The following is a 19,991-nucleotide window of genomic DNA, read 5'->3' on the forward strand; positions in this document are numbered from 1 at the left end:
AAAGTTAGCCGTCATTTTTGGGAGGTACATAGGAGCTAAATTTCCTTCAAATTGGTCTAGTATGCCAAATCCACTGAGAAAAAAAGGTACGGAGAGGTTGGTCACGGAACCCCCCAAAATGACTCTACTAACTACCCAGGACGCTCTCGTGAGATTCTCAATGCTCGCACGGCAAGTGAGATCACCAGAGTCGGAGCCTTCGAGAAGGCTTGGCAGATAAGAACGAACATGGCGAAGTTTACCGTCATACCGCTGGCGTCAATAAACCCCGCCCCGCTCATCGTCGATGACGAACTCGTTGACTTTCGCGCACAGGGACGCCTTCTCGGTCTTAAGATCTCCCGGCGTGGGCTCACCCCCCATGTCACCGAGAGGGCGGCGCGGGCGAGGGCGGCGCTAACCATGTTGTATCGCTTCCGGGATCCCGAACCCAGGATAAAACTGCATCTAGTCAAGGCCATGGTGATCCCTGTTCTCACTTACCCGCCCATTCCCATACATGGGCTAAGTGCGACGGCCCTCGGTCGGCCCCAGAAGGTGCAAAACGCGGCGTTAAGATTTGCCCTCAGCGCAAGGTGGGGCGAGTTCAGGACCACGTGTTCCCTCCACGAAGAGGCTGACATACCTCCACTAAACATCCCTCTCCATCGGATGGCCGTAGCTATATGTTTTGGACCCTTCTTTTCTTGTATTAAATCAACTCTTTTATCACTCATTAATTACTCAATAAATGATCTCACCGTCTCGTATCCCTGGTAGCGTGATCCGGCTTAAGTTGTTATTGGAGACTAGTGTTCGGGGATAGACAAGGGAAAAATATAATATACATTTATTTAAGATTAAATGAAGATAATTGCCTTACGCAATATTCTATGCTCAGACGATCATAACACTGGCATATTCAGCAATGGATGCAACAAATGACAAACGACATGTCTTAAACATAATACTATAACATGTGCTCAATTGTTGCCAATAATAAAAACACCAAATCATACCACACGCAGTGGTTTGTATCTCTCTGCTTACATCACAATCATTATGTACTCTTCCCAAATCCTAGTAACACATCCTATAGTATAATCTACTGCAATTCACGGAAACACCAAATCATACCACACGCAGAGGTTTCCATCTCTGCTTAACATCGCAAACAAATAATCACTATCCTGTACCACTCACAATCCTACTACACATCTACATTATAATCTCCAGGACAATACAGTCGGTTTCCCTTAGATTCTCGAATTTCTACTCACGAGTAAGATCACAACAGCCATTCTCAGCTGGGTGAGCAGGAGGTCTGCTTGAGGCGAGAACCAAGCTCGGTCTGCCCATACCACTGATTTCTAGGTTACATTTTTCTTTGCTTTAGGCGGACTTACATCCCTGACACGCCTTAATTTTCTACATAACCAGTGGCCAATACTTCCTGTCACACCCATTGGCTCGCTCATTATGTTGTATTGTTTTACTTCTCCTGCTTATTCGTAATTCAGTCTTAAGACACTCCCACAGTGATTTTTCTGTTAAATTATTGGCTCATAACATGTCGCCACGACTGACGTCACGGGTCAGAGTCTTTTTCAATGGTTGTTCACACTTTCTGACCACGCCTACTGGGTATCTGTTTTCTGTATCTGAGTCTGGGTCTCTGTTTTCCTTTACCCTCGTTGTTTCCCCTCTTTTGTACTTTGAGATGTTTACACTGTTATATATGTCACTCCTCTGTTTCCTCGTCTTCTGGGTCCTGACATATGGACCCGGATGGAAGCTGAGGGCTGGGAACAGTTCCAGGCCCTCCGAGACCTCCACCGAGAAGCCCCGGGCAGGAGCCATTCGTGGTTCCCACGGAGTCTCCTCGCCCTGCAGGCAAACTCTGATCCTGCCCCGAGATTCAGCTGAGACTGGCGCTCACACTCCCTCTCTCCCATGCACATTATAACCACCCGCGCTCACGTCCTCACGTTACCATATGTCCGCACGCCCCCGCCCCTTTGCCAGTATGTAAAGTATCAATCATCTACTCCCTACACCACATACCACACCAGACCACCAATGTGTATATCGTCGGTTTCCCCTATCGTCGGTTTCCCCGCCGACGCCTTTCATGTCTATTCCCGTGTCCATTCTCATCGTTCTTCAGTGTATTGTTACTTGTGAACTTACTTTTATCATCACTCCCCTACATGTCCCCTGTAACCCTCTTACGTCATCATATCATATCGCATGATTTTATCCTGCTAAGCTAAGTTTACCCACTTTATGTATTTTTTATGTAAATAACTGTACCTGTATGTAAACTACGTATACATTTATACCTGTATGTAAGGCTGGTAAGCCGTTGTACTCGCATCTGCCCAATTATTTTTGCTATATGTTTCCTAATATCTTCTACTTCCAAAACTATAAAACAAAAATAACAGTGCCGATTCCGCTCGGCTGCCTTCCACCTCCTCCTTTACCTCTGTTTTTTCCCTCGCTTTTCCCCTTTGTATGTTCATGGATGTGTATTGATATTGATATTTATCTTTGTATGTACGCCCACCCCCCTCTCTGTACCTTCCCCCCACTGTTCTAATAAATATTTTGAATCATGATGTGTCACGAATGCAAAGCAGGACTCTGCGCGGTCGGCTGTTTTCGTGCATACCACACGGAACAAGATTTCTGAGTGAAAGGTGTGTGTGTGTGTGTGTGTGTGTGTGTGTGTGTGTGTGTGTGTGTGCGTGTGTGTGTGTGTGTGTGTGTGTGTGTGTGTGTGACCCAGAGGAGCGCTATCATCATCCTCAGGAAGGGCTGCACCTGATGGTGGGTAGACTGAGGGAGGAACTTGCGTCAACCAAGGCATTAATTAAAAACCGTAGGGAAGTGATAGACGAACTCCCTGAAAAGAGGAGTGTGTTTGTGGAAGTGTTATCCATAATGGGCACACTGATCGCTCTCAACAATGGTGTCGTGGAGAAACTAGAGTGGAGATCTATCGAGTGCACTGCGAGCCACGAGAAAATTGACGAAGAGTGGAGTGACCATTTAGACACTAGCGAGTCAGCCCGGGGCTGGTGGGATTCTTTCGAGACAAGGGGCTGGATTTTTTTTTTTTTTTTACAACAAAGGAGGCAGCTCAAGGGCACACAAAAAAAGAAAACAATAATAAAAAAAAAGCCCGCTACTCGCTGCTTTCCCCCCCCCCAAAAAAAAAAAAAAAAAAGTTCAAAGGATCGTAACTTTCCGCCGCTAAGATCTTATAGCCCTCTCGTAGCCGCCATTTTTTGATCGTGGGCTACGATCACCACTAAGGTGTATTTTCAAAAGACCGTCCGGATGCTCGTAGCTCACGATGATGCGATCGTAAATATCGGTCCGTTCCGTTACGCTGTCCAGGAATGGAACGCAGTTTATTTATTTATTTTTTTTTTTTTTACGTCTTGGCCTATTGCGCCGGTAGGCTGCTTCCCGGTGGATTCTGAATTCCTGATGGTCGGTCCAAGGCTTCTTCCCGGTGGGGCCTGATGGTCGGCCCAGCCCGTTCTGGCGCAGGCGAGTGTTTATAGTGGCGCCATCTTGCATTGGCTCTTGCTGCCCTCCCGGAGCTCATCTTCAATCCTAGAATCTAGAGTCCGGGTTGATAGGTGGTCTTCTGGACAGCATGTGGGTAGTTTAAAGCCACTCGGCGGTTCGTTTGGCCAATCAGAAGTGTATCATCAGCCTTTGAGAGTGTTAGCCAATATTATTGCACCGTGTAAACGTAAACAAATACATGCATTTATATGCCCGAGGCGTTAGTGTAATAAGTAGTGCAAGAACTGCCCAGCTGAGAACAGTAAGAAGTGGTGGAAAGAAAAGTGGACATGGCAAGTGAGGAGCAGCACACCAAACGCCTTCGTTGAGCCAACTTTTCAGATTAAGACCTGCTGACAATGATACAGGTAATGTGTAAAACAATTAGTCATACCTCCACTTAATATCTGTAACTCTGAACACTGGGTGGGACGCTTTGTCACACAATGTTCTTAGGCGGAATTCCTTATTATAATTTCCAGGGTAGTACATAGACTACATAGGTATTTATTTACCATCACATCGGCCGATAATGAATTTTCAGCCCTGTAATTACTTTATAGCTGATTTGCAGTTAACTATATTACAGGGAAACTGTGAAATCAGTTATTGGATGGATTTTTCATTTTCTTATGTTATGAGACCTAGCCTAACCTATCCTAACCTACCCTACCCTAAAGTAGCTTAACTTACCCTACTCTAAATTAACCTTACCTAACCTACCCAAACCTACCCAAACTAACCTAACCTTACTTAGCATAACATAACCTAATTAGAATAACATAACATTGAATCATTTTGTAAGTAAGGTTAGGTTAGTGTTAATTTAGGGTAGGGTAGGCTAGGTTAGGTTAGGGTAGTTTAGGGTATATTAGGTTACGTTAGGTTCATAGCAAAATGAAAAATCCATTTCACAAATTCATTAAGGATTTCATGAAATGACTGATTTCACACTTTCCCTGTACCATATACACGCCAGTTTACGGCCATTTCGCCCCCAAGTATTATCTAACTACCGTATGCACAAATCATGTAGTAGTATAAACGTTATTAAAACCCAAGAGAAACACTCCTGTACTGGCTATTATCACGATCAATATGTCACATACGAGTCATGTAATGTGGGCGAAATGACGCCACCGAGTGGGCGAAATGACTTTTTGCTATGGGCAAAATGACCGGATACCTACACGCCTCCTTTTTTTCATTTTTTAAAATTGTTGCTATCAAACCTTGACCACACCCTAAATAATCCGTTAGAAACATTTTTGAGGTAGAAACACCCTTCCTGCCCCAGCTTTCCGGACCTCTGTAGGGAACTAGCTAGAGTTTGTGGTTGGGAGCTTGGAAATAAGCAATTTGCACTTAAAATTACCTACAAACTGCTTATTTCCAAGCTCCCAACCACAAACTCTAGGGGGGGGGCTGTTTTGGTCAAAATTTAGCATTTTGCAAAACTGGGTTAAAAACGTTCTTATACCATCTAGAAATAATCCCCGATCAATGTTTTCCTCGTAGTGCAAATTTTAAATGTCTGGCGCAGGTTTAAATGGACCGAGTTAAAGGTTAAATTTTGTTTATAGGGTTAAGGAGATAGGAGTATTAAAAGGAAAGAGTGACAAAAAAACACGATTTCACGCGATGTTGGACGAACATAAGAAATACCATTATGCCTTTCTATATGGGAAACTTTCAGAATATTTTCCATAGGGCTCTAGGCATACCTAAAGACTATTCACAGCCATAAAATGAAAGTGATGGTTATGTATTAATGGTGCTGTGTAATTTTAAGTGACGCTACTCGTATACGCACATATATACGTATAAGTATACATATAAGTATACATACGTTGTTCTGGCTCGTACAAAATGTAGGCAACATAGATGCCTACTTAGTTTAATCTTAACACCCGATAGTTTAGTTAGATGACCTCAGGTGTCCCGTACCCCATTAATGGGAAGGATTGCATTTGCGAGTTGAGTGGCTCGTGTTTTTGTTTCATTGTAGTGTAAGGCACTGACTGTCACCACCTCATTTTTTTCTGGTAACTGCACTTAAGTCTCACAATGGTGGAGAAAACCATTTTTTTCAAGTAGATTTTCGTGTTTCGAATTAATTTGCTAGGTAACTTTGTCGGAAACCAATTTTTTTATCCTTCTCAGAATGTAATGAATAATTAAATTAATGAACTATGAAATAAAGAAAAAGATTAATACGTTAGGTACGTACTTCAATAATACACCAAAACCTACAAGAAAATAATTTAGTCCTCATATTATACGCTCATAACAGACAGTTATGTGGCGTGGTGAGAGACCTAATTAAACTAACCTAATCCAACCCAACCCATCCTAGTAACCTATGTAACCCTAAAGTTATTTTCTTGTAGTTTTTTGTGTATTAAGTTAAGAAGTACAGTCGACGATAGAGAGTAGTGTCACGGTTTTCAGAATGTTTAGTCTGGTGGCGGTATCTGGCAACTATACCACGGTGGCGCATTCACTGGTGATGTTAGTGACGCGTTTCAGTGTGTATCGTGTGTGTGTGACCGTGAAATTATAATATTGTATAATATTATATTATATTATAATGTAGTTAGAAATATACAAGATTACATGAATTCAATTTAGAAATGCGATAATGAATGTCTTCTACATGATGATGATGATGACGACGAGGTAAAACATCACGAACAGTCCGAAACACTTTCTTATTAAACTTTGAAAATACCGTGTGCAATGTTGTCCTTCACAGGGGCAGGCAGTAATTCATGCTCCTTACCATCAAACAGCAAATAGGCTTGAGGGTCTGTTTAACTCGCAGCCTTAATTCCCGTTACTATAAAGCCTCAAAGACAGTTCAGGAGATCATTAAAAATCTAAAATCATTTCTCAGTGAAGATTACGTAATATCAAAGTATAAATACGTGTGTGTGTGTGTGTGTGTGTTGATCTCGGGGCGTCGCTGACTAGCTGACCCCTTCGTTTTTCGCTGATGGACATCTGTCTCCCGTCCCCACCCAGCCTCTCTCTCTCTCTCTCTCTCTCTCTCTCTCTCTCTCTCTCCTATTTTTTTAGGTATTAAAAATTATACGTTTCCACAGCCACTGACGTGACAGCTCAACTGCAGTGCCTGCGGACATAAGGGCTTTAATAGAATACCGCTGCTCCAGCCAAGGCCCGCGGTCGACGACGCCATCATGTGAACGTTTATAGCCTATTATTACGTATTAAAAAATTATAAAGAACAAGATCTCGGCTGTCAGGAATTTTTTGTTTTTAGTTAAAAGGCATAACAATCTCCCCTAATAGTGCAGCATATTTTTAAATGTATCATAGTTTGATAAACAACTTAGAGTTGCTCTTGACTAAATTTGAACGAAACTAAAACCTCGTGTCAAAATGTGGCGACAGAGCCTAAAGAAAAAATATTTATTAAGCGTTAGCGACGGGCACTTTTGATAAATATCTATCTTAAAATTATGTAGAGTGCACCTGTGACCACCAATCACCACAACAGTACGATTTCGATAGGATATAATAATTTTCATGTCGCGTGGAGGGGTTGCCAGATGTCGCTTTCTGAACGAAACTTACTGGACAGTGTGACACTACTCTCTATAGCCGACTGTACCTATCGTATTAATCTTTCACTTATCTAGTTATTCATTAATTTCTGAGGATACAAAAATTGGTTTGCAATAGAGTTAACCAGCAAATTAATTAAAAAAAACATTTATTTATTTATTTATTGTTGGAAATATTATAATCTTACAATCACTTTTGGTTGGCTGGACAGAAAAGCTGTCTTGCAGGAGAAGTTCAGCCGAGAAGGAAATAACTGCATGGGATGAAATAACTTGTGCCAGCAATGCAGTTTCTCGCGTGTAGCAAGGCAGAGAGAAAGTGAAGAAAAAAAAATGTTGATTGCAATTCAGTGGTGAAAAAGAAGTACGCTACCCTAAAACGTGAACAGGAAAGAACTGGGAAGGAAAATTGTTTACTTTTGTGGGGACAGTAGTCATTTATAATAATCGTAGGCACACACACACACACACACACACACGCACACACAGTTGCCTTGTGGCCCACACCTGACAGAGGTCGGACGTGGGTCACGGAGCTCCGAAAGGAGCAGCCCGGGCCCAGCCTGTTGGCCTCCCCCCTTCCCCTACTTCCTCCTCTCCCATTTCATCAAAACCCCAACACCGTAAGAAACTTTTGTGACATGAAGCTTTATTATGGTGACAGACAGTGAGTGCAGTGCGTTTGTGGTGTCGTTAAGACAGTGTAGAGTTCTCCATCACTTTACAAATGCAGGATGTTAAAGAAATAGGACGATAGTTAGTTGCTTGGAGATGATCTTTCCCAGGCTTCAGAATGGGGAGAATTACAGCCACACTCCAGAGATGGAAAATCACCGGTACGCCAAGTGAAATTGTAAAGATCCAATAAAAATGTAAAACCACAGTCAGACATGTGGCGTAAGAAAGCATAAGGGATGTCGTCTGGACCTGGCGAGGAATCATGACACTGGGATAAAGCCGTCTTCAACTCGGAGAGAGAAAATGGGATATCATAAGATTCCCCTCCGGTGGAAGCGAAGTTAACGCCGAGTGATTCCAAATCCCGGCGATGACGTGCCCCTGGTGCAGTAGGATCTTTCCTAGAGACACTGGCAAAGTGCTTGGCGAATAGGTCAGCAACAGTCTTAGGGTCCGCCACCGTTTCCCCTGCATGCGATAACACTGGAGAAATTCGTTGAGCCTCCTTGAAAGTGCGTCGTGCTCGAGCACGCGCTCGCCGAAAAGCATCCAAACACTGGGGGTCCCCACGGTGACGACGATGTCGAGAGAATGCAGCACGCTTCTCTTGCACAGCAGTAGTGCAAGCGGCGTTCCACCAGGGAACAGGACGTTTAGGGAACTGGCCAGACGTCCTGGGGACGGATTGAAGGGCTGCAGAATGTAAGGCATCAGTGAAATAGGATGCAGCCTCGTCAGAAGTCCCAAAGTCAGTCAACGGATGAAGAGAGGAGCTAAGTTCCTAAAATCGCTGCCAGTCTGCTTTATCTAGACGCCAGCGAGAAAGGCGTGACTGTGGTACGGAATCAATGCGTTCCAATAAAATTGGAAAGTGGTCATTGCCATACAAGTCCGGTAAGACCCGCCAACGAAAATCAGGAAGAGAATTAGAAGTGCAAAGTGAAAGATCTATAGAGGTAAAAGTACCAGTCTGGCTATGAAAATGTGTCACCTCCCCAGAGTTTAAAATTTGTAATCCCTGATCCTCAATAAAAGAAGCAACTAAAAGTCCGCGTGGGTTGGTAGCACCATCATCCCACAACGGATGACGACCGTTAAAATCCCCTAATAAAAGTAAAGGCGAGGAAAGTTCCTGCACCAGGTCGTCAAGATCGTGTCTGTCAACGGAAACACCAGGAGGGAGATAAAGGCTACATAATGTATAAAATTTGCCCAAATAAACCTTAACAGCAACAGACTGCAACGTTGAGTGAAGCTGTAATGGGACATAAGGGATATCACAGCGAACGAATATGGCGGTGCCACCATGGTGGCCCTGTCCAGGATTAGGGGTACTGTAAACGGCACGATACCCAGGAGGACTAGAGTGAGTGTAGTCTCCGAGCACTGTCTCCTGTAAACAAAGACAAGCAGGAGAAAACCGAGATATCAATGCTGGAAGTTCCTCCCACGAGGCTCGTAGGCCTCTACAATTCCACTGGAGGAGTCGGAAGATGTCTATTTTCGAGTGCGCTCCAGGCGAGCCCCTGAAAGAGACTGCCTTTTACCCACCTGATTCGGTACGGTAATACGGCGAGAAGAGGAGACTGGGACCCGATAGGGGCCGGGTCGAGGGACCTCGAGCTCTCTCCCAACAAAGGAACCTGCAACCGCTCCGGACGACGCACTACTAGAGCCAGACCGCACACCACTCCCCGAAGCTACATGCTCGCGGGGAGGATTCCCAACACTATCTCCAAGGGATTCCTCAGTTTCCATATCCCGATCAGGAAAACCACTAGAAGCAACAGGAACTGGAACAGAGGGGGTCGCAGCAGGTTCAATATGAGCCTCCGCATCTTCCTCCATAGACCTTTCATGGGAGACCCCAGAATCATGTATACCTACAGTAATCTTAGTTGGCGGCACAGATTCAACTGAATCTGAAGAACCGCGATGTCGCTTCTTTATACCTCTGGCGGACTTCGGCGAAGCAATGTGAGGTGCATGTACAGTCGCGGACAGAAGTGAAGACACAGATTTCAGAACAATTCAGTCAGCTGGCGAAAACTGGCAACTAATATGTAGGTACCGTTAGTTTGAGTACCGGTAATACCAGTCCCGAGAATTCCAGTACCAGTAGTACCGGTACCATATATGTGTCAGTATGTATAATAGATAGGAAAAGTTGACGCCAGAACTTTGCTAATATCTGCTGTTAGTGTTATTAGATAATGAGTCTTTTCATAATACCTATATACTGATTTTTTATGCAGAAAGTAAGTACTCAGAGAGAAAGGGCCGGCACACTCCGGTACTGGTACCGGTACTAACGGTACCAACGATGGTGTCGCACGCAGCACGTCATGATTTATTAATTTTTAATTTCATATATTTATTTATTTACCTACTTATTTATATATTTATACACACACACACACACACACACACACACACACACACACACACACGAACTATTAGGCTATTGATATAATCCTTGTAAGATGTGTGTAGCCTAGCACCGTAAGGTGTTCCCTACATAGTAGCATCATTTTCCATGGTGCCCGCCGCGTCATTAGTAATATATATATATATATATATATATATATATATATATATATATATATATATATATATATATATATATATATATATATATATATTAAAATATAAGGTTAACAATAACTTTTATAAGAACATGTGTGTAGCCTATTTATCCCAAGGAGTTCTCCCTACACTGAACGATAACGTTTCACAAATCTTCGTCCATTGTTCTTCCACAATCAAATAGTATCATTTTATCATAAGAGTTAAAATCATGTGCAAGTATTAACGTTGGTTATTGATTTTATGATACGGTTTGATTAAAAGAGTTGGACATTATAGTAATATAAATAGCGGAAAGATCAGCCATTGGTAGTTGCCAGAAAGCAAAGTCAAATTAATGACATGATAATTGTTTTAGCATTAAATGGATATTTTCACCCCCAACAAAGTACTGTTACCTTCTTTTATTTGCAAGCAAGTGTTTTTATCAGGTGGTTTACAAACTTATTGCTTGTGAATTAAATTAAAAAGGAAAATTCTTTAGTGCTTGTGAACGAAAGTTACTGAAATCTGTGTCTTCACTTCTGTCCGCGACAGTACATCAACATGCATCACCTGGGACGAGCCGGAGAAGCCCCATCAGAACCTGGAGGTGACTCGACAGAATCACAGGACAAAAGGGAGAATCTATTATGGTACGTAGTAACAGTAGCTTCAAAGGGCCGGGAGGAAACCGTAGAGGACACCTGAGCAGCGGGCTGGGCAGAAGAGCGAGTGCCTAGCGATGAGGTGTACGTCTATGCTCCAGTGCCGGCCTTCTGGCGGTAGAGGAGTTCACGGCGCGCACTACCAAGGCTGATAAACTGACTATTTGCAAGTTGCAAAATGTTCACAAATCGGGAAAAATATTAAACATCCCTCTACACCTGAATAAAATTCAACAGCCTAAGGGAAACTAGATACGGCTCCACACGGAGACACACAAAGCACGTAAAAAAAAGAAAAAAAATCACCTGAAATGTCATCAACAAGTGGTGTATTAATATAATTAGTGTTGTGTCAGCTACATGCATGTGAAGATGGTGCCCGTGGCACTCCTTCGTCCACGGCTGGCTCGCCCTCGTCATTAGCTGGCTGGCCCTGCGTCCTTGGAGCGGCCAGAGAGACCGCCGGCAGTGCCCGGCAGCGGCTGGCAGCGGGGACGAATGAGCGGAGGAGCGATCACGCTCCACCAAGGCAAAGGTAAGCGCCCACCCACGAATGGCTGTTTCGTAGGCAGACAAGTGGGCGTCCCAGAATTGGGAAGCAGGATCCCGACAGTGGGCGGTGTGGGCGCGCGGGGCGATATGGGCGCGCGGGGCGGGGCGGGGCGATATGGGCGCACGGGGCGGTGTGGTGCTGTGTGCTGACTCGACTCGTACGGGGGCAGGGGGGGGATGGCGTTGCTTGTATCAGCTTTCTTGCACACTTTCCTGTCTGCCCCTTGACGACACTTGCCACCGCTAAGTGTTAAGTGTCAAGAGAGAGAAAGATAACACACATAGAACACTTCGGAGAAGGTCCGGAAGCCGCTGTTCACCACTGTTGTTAGCCTCTTTGTTAGCTGTTTTTTTTGTGTGTTTTTGATTAAGGCGCGAACTGTTATCTCACGTGAGGTCCGGTGTACCGCTGCCTGCTTTCTCCAGTTGATAGAAGTCGTGAGACAACACAATAGCCTTTTAGTTAAGTGATGTGGGTTATGTGTTGGCCGAGCGGAGCCGTTAAGTTCACTTTGAGTTCACTTAATTTACTCTCTCTCTCTCTCTCTCTCTCTGGTTGATTACATGGTTGTATTGCTTTTTAAATATATTCACAGAATAGTTACAGTATGTGAAGGCGAGTCGTAAGTTGTACGCACACTCCGATAAGTCCTGTGCTCTCGCCCCCCGCCCGCTCTCTTCCGGTTTATCTTGGTACAGGAGCGGCCAGCGGGTAGCATGCTTGCTGAATCAACACCGTTCCCACGGCAAGGAGCACCTCCTAAGCACAACGTAGCGTCTGTGTGTAACGTCCTGGCGCCACTAGGCCATGGCGATACGACATACATTCACACATTCACATTATGTTATAATACACATTACACTCCGTTTGGAGAAGTACACCGGTCGCACGCTACATTATTCAACTTCTTTCAATAGAAGGCCATCCCAACAGGAAGTACACGACTCCAGACTGGAGGCTGCAGAACGCTTAACCTCAGACCTTGCTAGCATTTCCGATTGGGGTAGAAGGAACCTTGTGTCCTTCAATGCCTCAAAAACTCAATTTCTCCACCTATCCACTCGACACAATCTTCCAAACACCTATCCCCTATTCTTCGACAACACTCAGCTGTCACCTTCTGCAACACTAGATATCCTCGGTCTATCCTTATCTCAAAATCTCAACTGGAAACTTCGCATCTCCTCTCTCGCTAAATTAGCTTCCTTGAGGTTGGGCGTTCTGTATCGTTTCCGCCAGTTCTTCTCCCCCGCGCAGTTGCTATCTCTATACAGGGACCTTGTCCGCCCTCGTATGGAGTATGCATCTTACGTGTGGGGGGCTCCACTTACACAGCTCTTCTGGATAGAGTGGAGTCTTCGTCTCATCAGCTATCCTCCTCCTACTGATAGTTTTCTACCTCTTAAATTCCGTCACGATGTTGCCTCTCTTTCTATCTACTATTGCTATTTTCACGCTGACTGCTCTTCTGAACTTGCTAACTGCATGCCTCCCCCCATCCAGAAGAGCTTCCACCTTTCTCTATCCAGACACTCCCTCCTTGCCTGCTCAAAGTTTCTCAAAGATCTTTCCCCCCTCTCCTTAACGTACTCTTGCACCCTATCCCTCCATTTCACTGGAGGTCGTCCTCAGCATTCCTCCTCTATCTCACTCACATACACCCTTCTGGTCATCTTACTCTCCTCCATTCGCTCCATGTGGCCAAACCAAATCTACAACCTCACTTCTACTTCGCTCACAAACCATCACTTTACTTTTGTTGACATTTACTTTCAACTTTCTCCTGTTACAGACCTATCAAAAACACTGACCAAATTTTGTAGGTCACTTTCATTTTCTGCAATGAGCACCGTGTCATCAGCAAACAGTATCGAATTCAGTACCCACTTCCTTCCCTCATCGAACAGTCTTACTCCAACTTCTCCAACTTTGCCCTTAATTTCTCTAATAACACCATCCATATAAATATTGAGTAACCATGGTGACATGACGCACCCTTGTCTTAAGCCCACTTTTATCTCAAAATGTTCACTTGTTTCTCCAGTAATTTTGACACCTTGTGTCCTTCAATGCCTCAAAAACTCAATTTCTCAACCTATCAACTAGACACAATCTTCCTAACACCTATCCCCTATTCTTCGACAACACTCAGCTGTCACCTTCTTCAACACTAAATATCCTCCGTCTATCCTTGACTCAAAATCTCAACTGGAAACTTCGCATCTCATCTCTCGCTAAATCAGCTTCCTCGAGGTGGGCGTTCTGTATCGTCTCCGCCAGTTCTTCTCCCCCGTTCAGTCGCTATCTGGGGGGGCTCCACTCACACAGCTCTTCTGGACAGAGTGGAGTCTATGGCTCTTCATCTCATCAGCTCTCCTCCTCCTACTGGTAGTTTTCTACATCTTAAATTCCGTCGCGATGTTGCCTCTCTATCTTCTATCGCTATTTTCACGCTGACTGCATGCCTCCCCCCCTTCCGTGGCCCCGCTGCACACGACTTTCTATTCATGCTTATCCCTATACTGTCCAAACCCCTTATGCAAGAGTTAACCAGCATCTTCACTCTTTCATCCCTCACGCTGGTAAACTCCTATAATCTTTGCTCACACTGTCCAGTCAGATAGCTCATCTCTGCTCATCTAGTGTGACCTATTTTATGAACTTGAACTCTTTCAAGAGGAGGGTATCAGGACACCTATCCTCCCGAAATTGACCTCTCTTTCGGCACCTCTTTTGATTTTTTTTTTTTTGTAGGAGCAGCGTGTAGCGAGCTTTTTTTTTTATTATTGTTTCCTTTGTTTGTGCCCTTAAGCTGTCTCCTTTGTAAAAAAAAAAAAATGTTTACGTTCGGTATGCACCTGCAGGTTAGGTTAAATTTAGGTACGCACCTGCAGGTTAGGTTAAATTAGGTCCTGGTAGTCTGCCACAGTCCAGGTTAGGTTAGGGTGGGTCAGGTAGGTTCGTAGGTTTCCACAATGTTTATCTCCGCAGCCCTGATTCTATAATCTTTGCTCACACTGTCCAGTCGGATAGCTCATCTCTGCTCATCTAGTGTGACCTATTTTATGCCCATGAACTCAAACTCCTCAATTTTCTCTCTCCCCACTGCTATTTGCATCACACACGAATATTTATCTAGAATTTTGTGCATTTCAGGTGTGGAAGTAATCGGCTGTTCCCCAGCAGGTAACACGACCTTGGAGCAGGAGGCTTCATTGCTGGAAGACCTTCCAGCTATAAATGCAGAGGAACACCATGGGGAGAGCAGCACCACCTTCCCCTCCTCCTCCATTTCATCAAGAAGTGTTTATCTCCTGACCTGACCTGACAAAGTTTATCCAACTCTGCTGAAAGAAACAAAGAGCGAAATACTCTCCTCCCTCACAACCGTATTCAATATGTCCTTGCGACAAGGCATCGTCCCTTCGGATTGGAAAAAGGCTAACGTGACACCGATTTTTAAGAAAGGAGACAAAAAAAATACCAGGTAACTACCGACCCATTAGTCTAACTTCAATTGTAGGTAAGCTACTTGAGAGCATAATTAGAGACAAAATGGTGAGTTACCTCGAAAGCCACTCATTAATTGGGGATTCACAACATGGCTTCCGTAACAAAAGATCCTGCCTATCAAACCTATTGACCTTTTATAACGAACTCTTCTCAGTTTATGACGTAACCAAATCATTGGATGTTGGCTATCTTGATTTCCAGAAAGTGTTTGATAAAGTCCCACATCATAAATTACTTTATAAATTAAAGCATATAGGTATTGACGGTCAAGTAAACCAATGGATCGCGAATTGGTTGAGCAACAAAGAGTGGTGATTGACGGATATAACTCAGAGTGGGCGCCGGTCACTAGTGGCGTCCCTCAGGGCTCGGTTCGTGGCCCAGTGCTCTTCATTATTTATATCAACGACATGGATGTTGGACTCAATAATCGCATTAGTAAATTTGCAGACGACATAAAGATTGGTAACTCGGTTCTCACTGACGAAGACAGGCAAAGCCTCCAAGAAGATTTGCACAAAATGTCAGCTTGGTCGGATAGATGGGAGATGCCCTTTAACGTAGACAAGTGCCAGGTCCTTCAAGTTGGAACAATAAATAAGAAGTTCGATTACGAAATGCGCGGCGTTAAACTCACAAGCGTTCAATGCGTTAAGGACCTGGGGGTCAAAATCGAGTCAAACCTCAAATTCTCACATCAATGCATCGATGCAGCAAATAAAGCGAACAGAATGTTGGGCTTCATTAAAAGAAACTTTTTATTCAAGAATAAAGATGTAATACTTCCGCTCTACAATAGTTCAGTCAGACCCCACTTGGAATATGCCGTACAATTTTGGTCTCCTCACCATGCAAAGGACATTGCTAAATTAGAAGGTGTTCAGCGTCGGGCAACAAAAATGATCCCTTCCTTGCGCAACAAATCCTACGAAGAAAGGCTTTCCACCCTTAACATGTTCTCTCTTGAGGAACGTCGCCTCCGAGGAAAACTGATCGAATGTTTTAAAATACATAATGGTTTCACGAATGTAGACAGAACAGAATTGTTTATGATCGATGACACCTTGCGAACGAGGAACAATAGCATAAAACTCAAACGTAGACAAGTAAATTCAGACTGCACCAATTTTTTCTTCGCCAACGTTGTAGTGCGAGAATGGAATAAGCTTCCACCGTCAGTGGTCCAATGTAACAAGATTGACTCCTTTAAAAACAAACTCGACCGTCACTTCCTTGAACTTAACATTAACTAGAGTAGAAAAGCAACGTTTTGGAGCCATCTGATTAGTGTAGATTCACTTAGATTTAAGGACAGACCACCTAGTCTGGACCATGGGGTCTGTGTGGTCTGATTTTCTATGTAATTATATGTAATTCATTCTCTCTCTCTCTCTCTCTCTCTCTCTCTCTCTCTCTCTCTCTCTCTCTCTCTCTCTCTCTCTCTCTCTCTCTCTCTCTCTCTCTCTCTCTCTCTCTCATGCCTAATACATATAAAATTCAGCCATGCATAATGTTATCTTTATTTAGTGGCAGATAATTCGAAAGTATACGCTGAGTAAGGTAGGGTGGTTTGTGTTAACGAGCGTGATCGCTGTTCCAACAGCATGGCTTCTGTTTCTCAAGTGCTATATGATTTTTTTTATGGTGGAATCATATATCAACAGAAGCTGCATGTGGCACCCTTTTCCTCAGGCGTTGCAAGTCTGATGGGCTAGGGCAGTTGAGGTATGGTCACTTACAAGAGACTGCGTGGGCCGCCGCCGCCGACAGTTTTGGAAATTTCAAAACAATCGGCGCCCTTCCCGACATCTGTCACCCGTCGGCATTAACCACGGCCGTTGGATGTCCATCTCAACAGCGTCTCAACAACGTCGTTTCGGCGTCGTCTATTTTCGATGGTCGTGACGTACGTCTGGCAGCGCGATATTTTTAACGTTGGGATAAAAGATCGTGACTGAGGGCCATTCTTATAGTCGTCTCCGAATGTTTGAAGACGGTCCCGAACACGTTCGGGTGGCTTGTTCTTTCTTACAGTCGCTTTTCCCACCTCCCCAACCGTCGTGAGTGCGGCCCGAGCGCCTCGCATTGGGTCCGAATTATTGGAACACGAATGGGGATCTACCAGGCTCCCCAGCTTGGTAGAGGGTGCCATCCCGAATCAATAAAATTACCTGTAGAATGTTGTAGCTTGTATACATGTTCCTTGTGTCACACAAAACATAAGCTCGATTATTATAAAAACAATTTGTTTTATCCAGTGAAGAGAAATATGACTTTTATTTTATTTTAGAAGAATGTATGATGCAGCTTTGAATTCAAGATTCCATCAACTCTGACGAGGAAAATATAACTAATTCACCACCGCTGGTTTTGACCACATATCTGCAAGTAATAATGGTAAGTGCAATTATATATTATCCCATAGGCTTGTGGAAGTCAAAATTCAATATCAAATAAACTATGAATACCATAAAAGTCACGTTCACTCTCTAAGCAAGGTCCAATACTACCAGAAAAACATGAGTCTGCAGCATTGAGAGTCTATGGTCTGATGTACAGTATTATTAAGTTACCTATTATTTGTGATAATGATGGTTATGAAATTAGAACTAGGCAGTAATTTTCGTTATTGTTAGGAGGCTTTCCCACGAATTCACATGTATGTCCATAAATGTTGTTGTTATTGTGGCAAGAGATAAGCCACACACCACAGAACTTCTTATCTCACTTACAGTAAGCTGATAATGCTGATACATTTTTTGACTGACACATGAAACCGCTAAAAGTGAGGGTAAATTTTCCGTGGTAGGCTACACATGTGTGAGCTTAACAGACAAAATATCGTTTTTTCTACTTTTTTTTTTCTTTTTCATATGATTAATAGATTTTCAGTACTCATTTCTTGCAGAAATGTCTTGTTTTGACAAAACTTGGCTCAGATTTAAATGATTTCAGAAAAAAAATTTGGTTGCCAGACAAACCAACCTGACCTAACCTAACCTAACCTGGACTCGGGCAGCATCGGCCTTGCTTATAATAAACTCCTAACCCAACTTAACTCTGTTGGTATTATTTCAGGAGGCCATTGCAAATCTCATGGAGCTGTATGAAGATGTGGAGCAACATGCAGTTAATGAAATTGACATGCTGAGGGTTCCACGGATAATTCCGGTTGACCGTTCCAACCCAATGGCATACCTCAGTGAGGGAGACTTTATGATGAGGTACCGGCTAACAAAAGAAGCTGTGAGGGATCTCTTGCAGGAAATATCTCCCCATCTTCAAAGAATTATAAATAACAGAGGTATGTCTACACAAACCCATAGTGCACCATCTACTAAAAATATTTTTTTTTATATTGAACTCAAACATTTTATTTTTCACACCATCCAATACAGACACTCCATCTACACTCTTTAAATAACTCCTCTGAACTACTGTTGCTTATTCCACGTCCACGTTTTAGATACAAAAACTCTATTAATGTATTAGTATTGTACAGTATATAATGATGTTAGTAATATCAGTTACAAATCTGTAATTCTCCGACAGGCTGCAGTGTCCCTCATCACCTCCAGCTTCTAGTTGCACTACGGTACTTCGCCACTGGAGACTTCCAGATAACGATGGGTGACTGTAGTGATATGTCTACAGCATGTCAGCAAGTATGTCAAAGTTATTGTAACAGCGATTGCACGGCAGGCACCCCGCTACATACATTTTCCCCAACCTAATGAAGCTCTTTCTGTAGCGTCTCCTTTTTTTTCCATTGCTGGAATGCCAGGAGTAACAGGCTGCATTGATGGGTCTCATATTAAAATAACAAGTCCTGGAGGAGATAATGCAGAAATTTATCGATGTAGGAAGGGATACATGTCCTTAAACGTCCAAGGGGTTTGCGATGCAAACATGAAGTTCACAAATATTCTTTGCAGCTGGCCTGGATCCACACATGATGCCAGAATTTTTGAAAATTCACGCATTTATGCACGGCTCGAGGAAGGCCAGTTTTCGGGGCATTTGTTGGGTGACAGCGGCTGTGGATGTTCCCCATTCCTGTTGACACCAAAACTGAACCCAAGAAATGAAAAAGAAAGAAATTATAATTCTGCACACATTAAAACTAGAAATGTGATAGAAAGAGCATTTGGTGTTTGGAAGAGGAGGTTTGCTTGTCTCTCTGTCCCACTAAGAACAAAGCTTGCAACATCGAAAATCATAATAGTAGCTTGTGCTGTATTGCACAATGTTGCTATAGAGAGGAGAATCATAACTGATGATGAGTATGAACTTCCTGATGCACAACACGATGATTATGAAGGGGAGGGAGAGGCACAAAAAGCAGCAGGTGGCCGTCAGAAACGGCAAGCTCTGATACACCGTTGGTTCTGAATAGTGCCATATGATCAGGGCAAAGACATTCTGTGAGTGGTGTGATGTGATAAGTGGATAAATATTAAGTTATGTAAGATCAGTGACAAGTTGTGGTGTAGTAAGAGATAATAAAAAAAGGTAATTAAGGGCAATATTGAAGGTACAAACAATATTAAAGGTAATGTAAATTAAGTACAGGAAAGATAAATTAAATTTTGGCATTACATCGTTATAGCAGGAAATATATGATGCAAGGTAATGTTTAAGTTCTTCATTGTAATAATAAAAGTTAGCATACAATGTCTTTGAGTGTTTATATCCTGATCCTACGCAATGGCACTTATTTGTTCAAATAGTGGCTTTCAATGGCACCTTATAAAAACACTTATCCTTCCCATCCTCGACATCCCCACACACACCCTAAGCAATACCCAGCTTGGGAAGCTGCAAAGAATACAAAATAAAGCACTAGGTTCGCCACGAACCAATCCT

The 19,991-nt window shown here is 43.4% G+C and overlaps 1 pseudogene; it reads left to right on the forward strand.

Moving 5' to 3' along the window:
* The first annotated feature begins 18,221 nt into the window (after nt 1-18,221).
* Nucleotides 18,222-19,517, forward strand: LOC127002556 (putative nuclease HARBI1; annotated as a pseudogene).
* The last annotated feature ends 474 nt before the right edge of the window (nt 19,518-19,991 follow it).

The sequence above is a fragment of the Eriocheir sinensis genome, chromosome 23, assembly GCF_024679095.1.
Source record: "Eriocheir sinensis breed Jianghai 21 chromosome 23, ASM2467909v1, whole genome shotgun sequence".
Classification (NCBI taxonomy): domain Eukaryota; kingdom Metazoa; phylum Arthropoda; class Malacostraca; order Decapoda; family Varunidae; genus Eriocheir; species Eriocheir sinensis.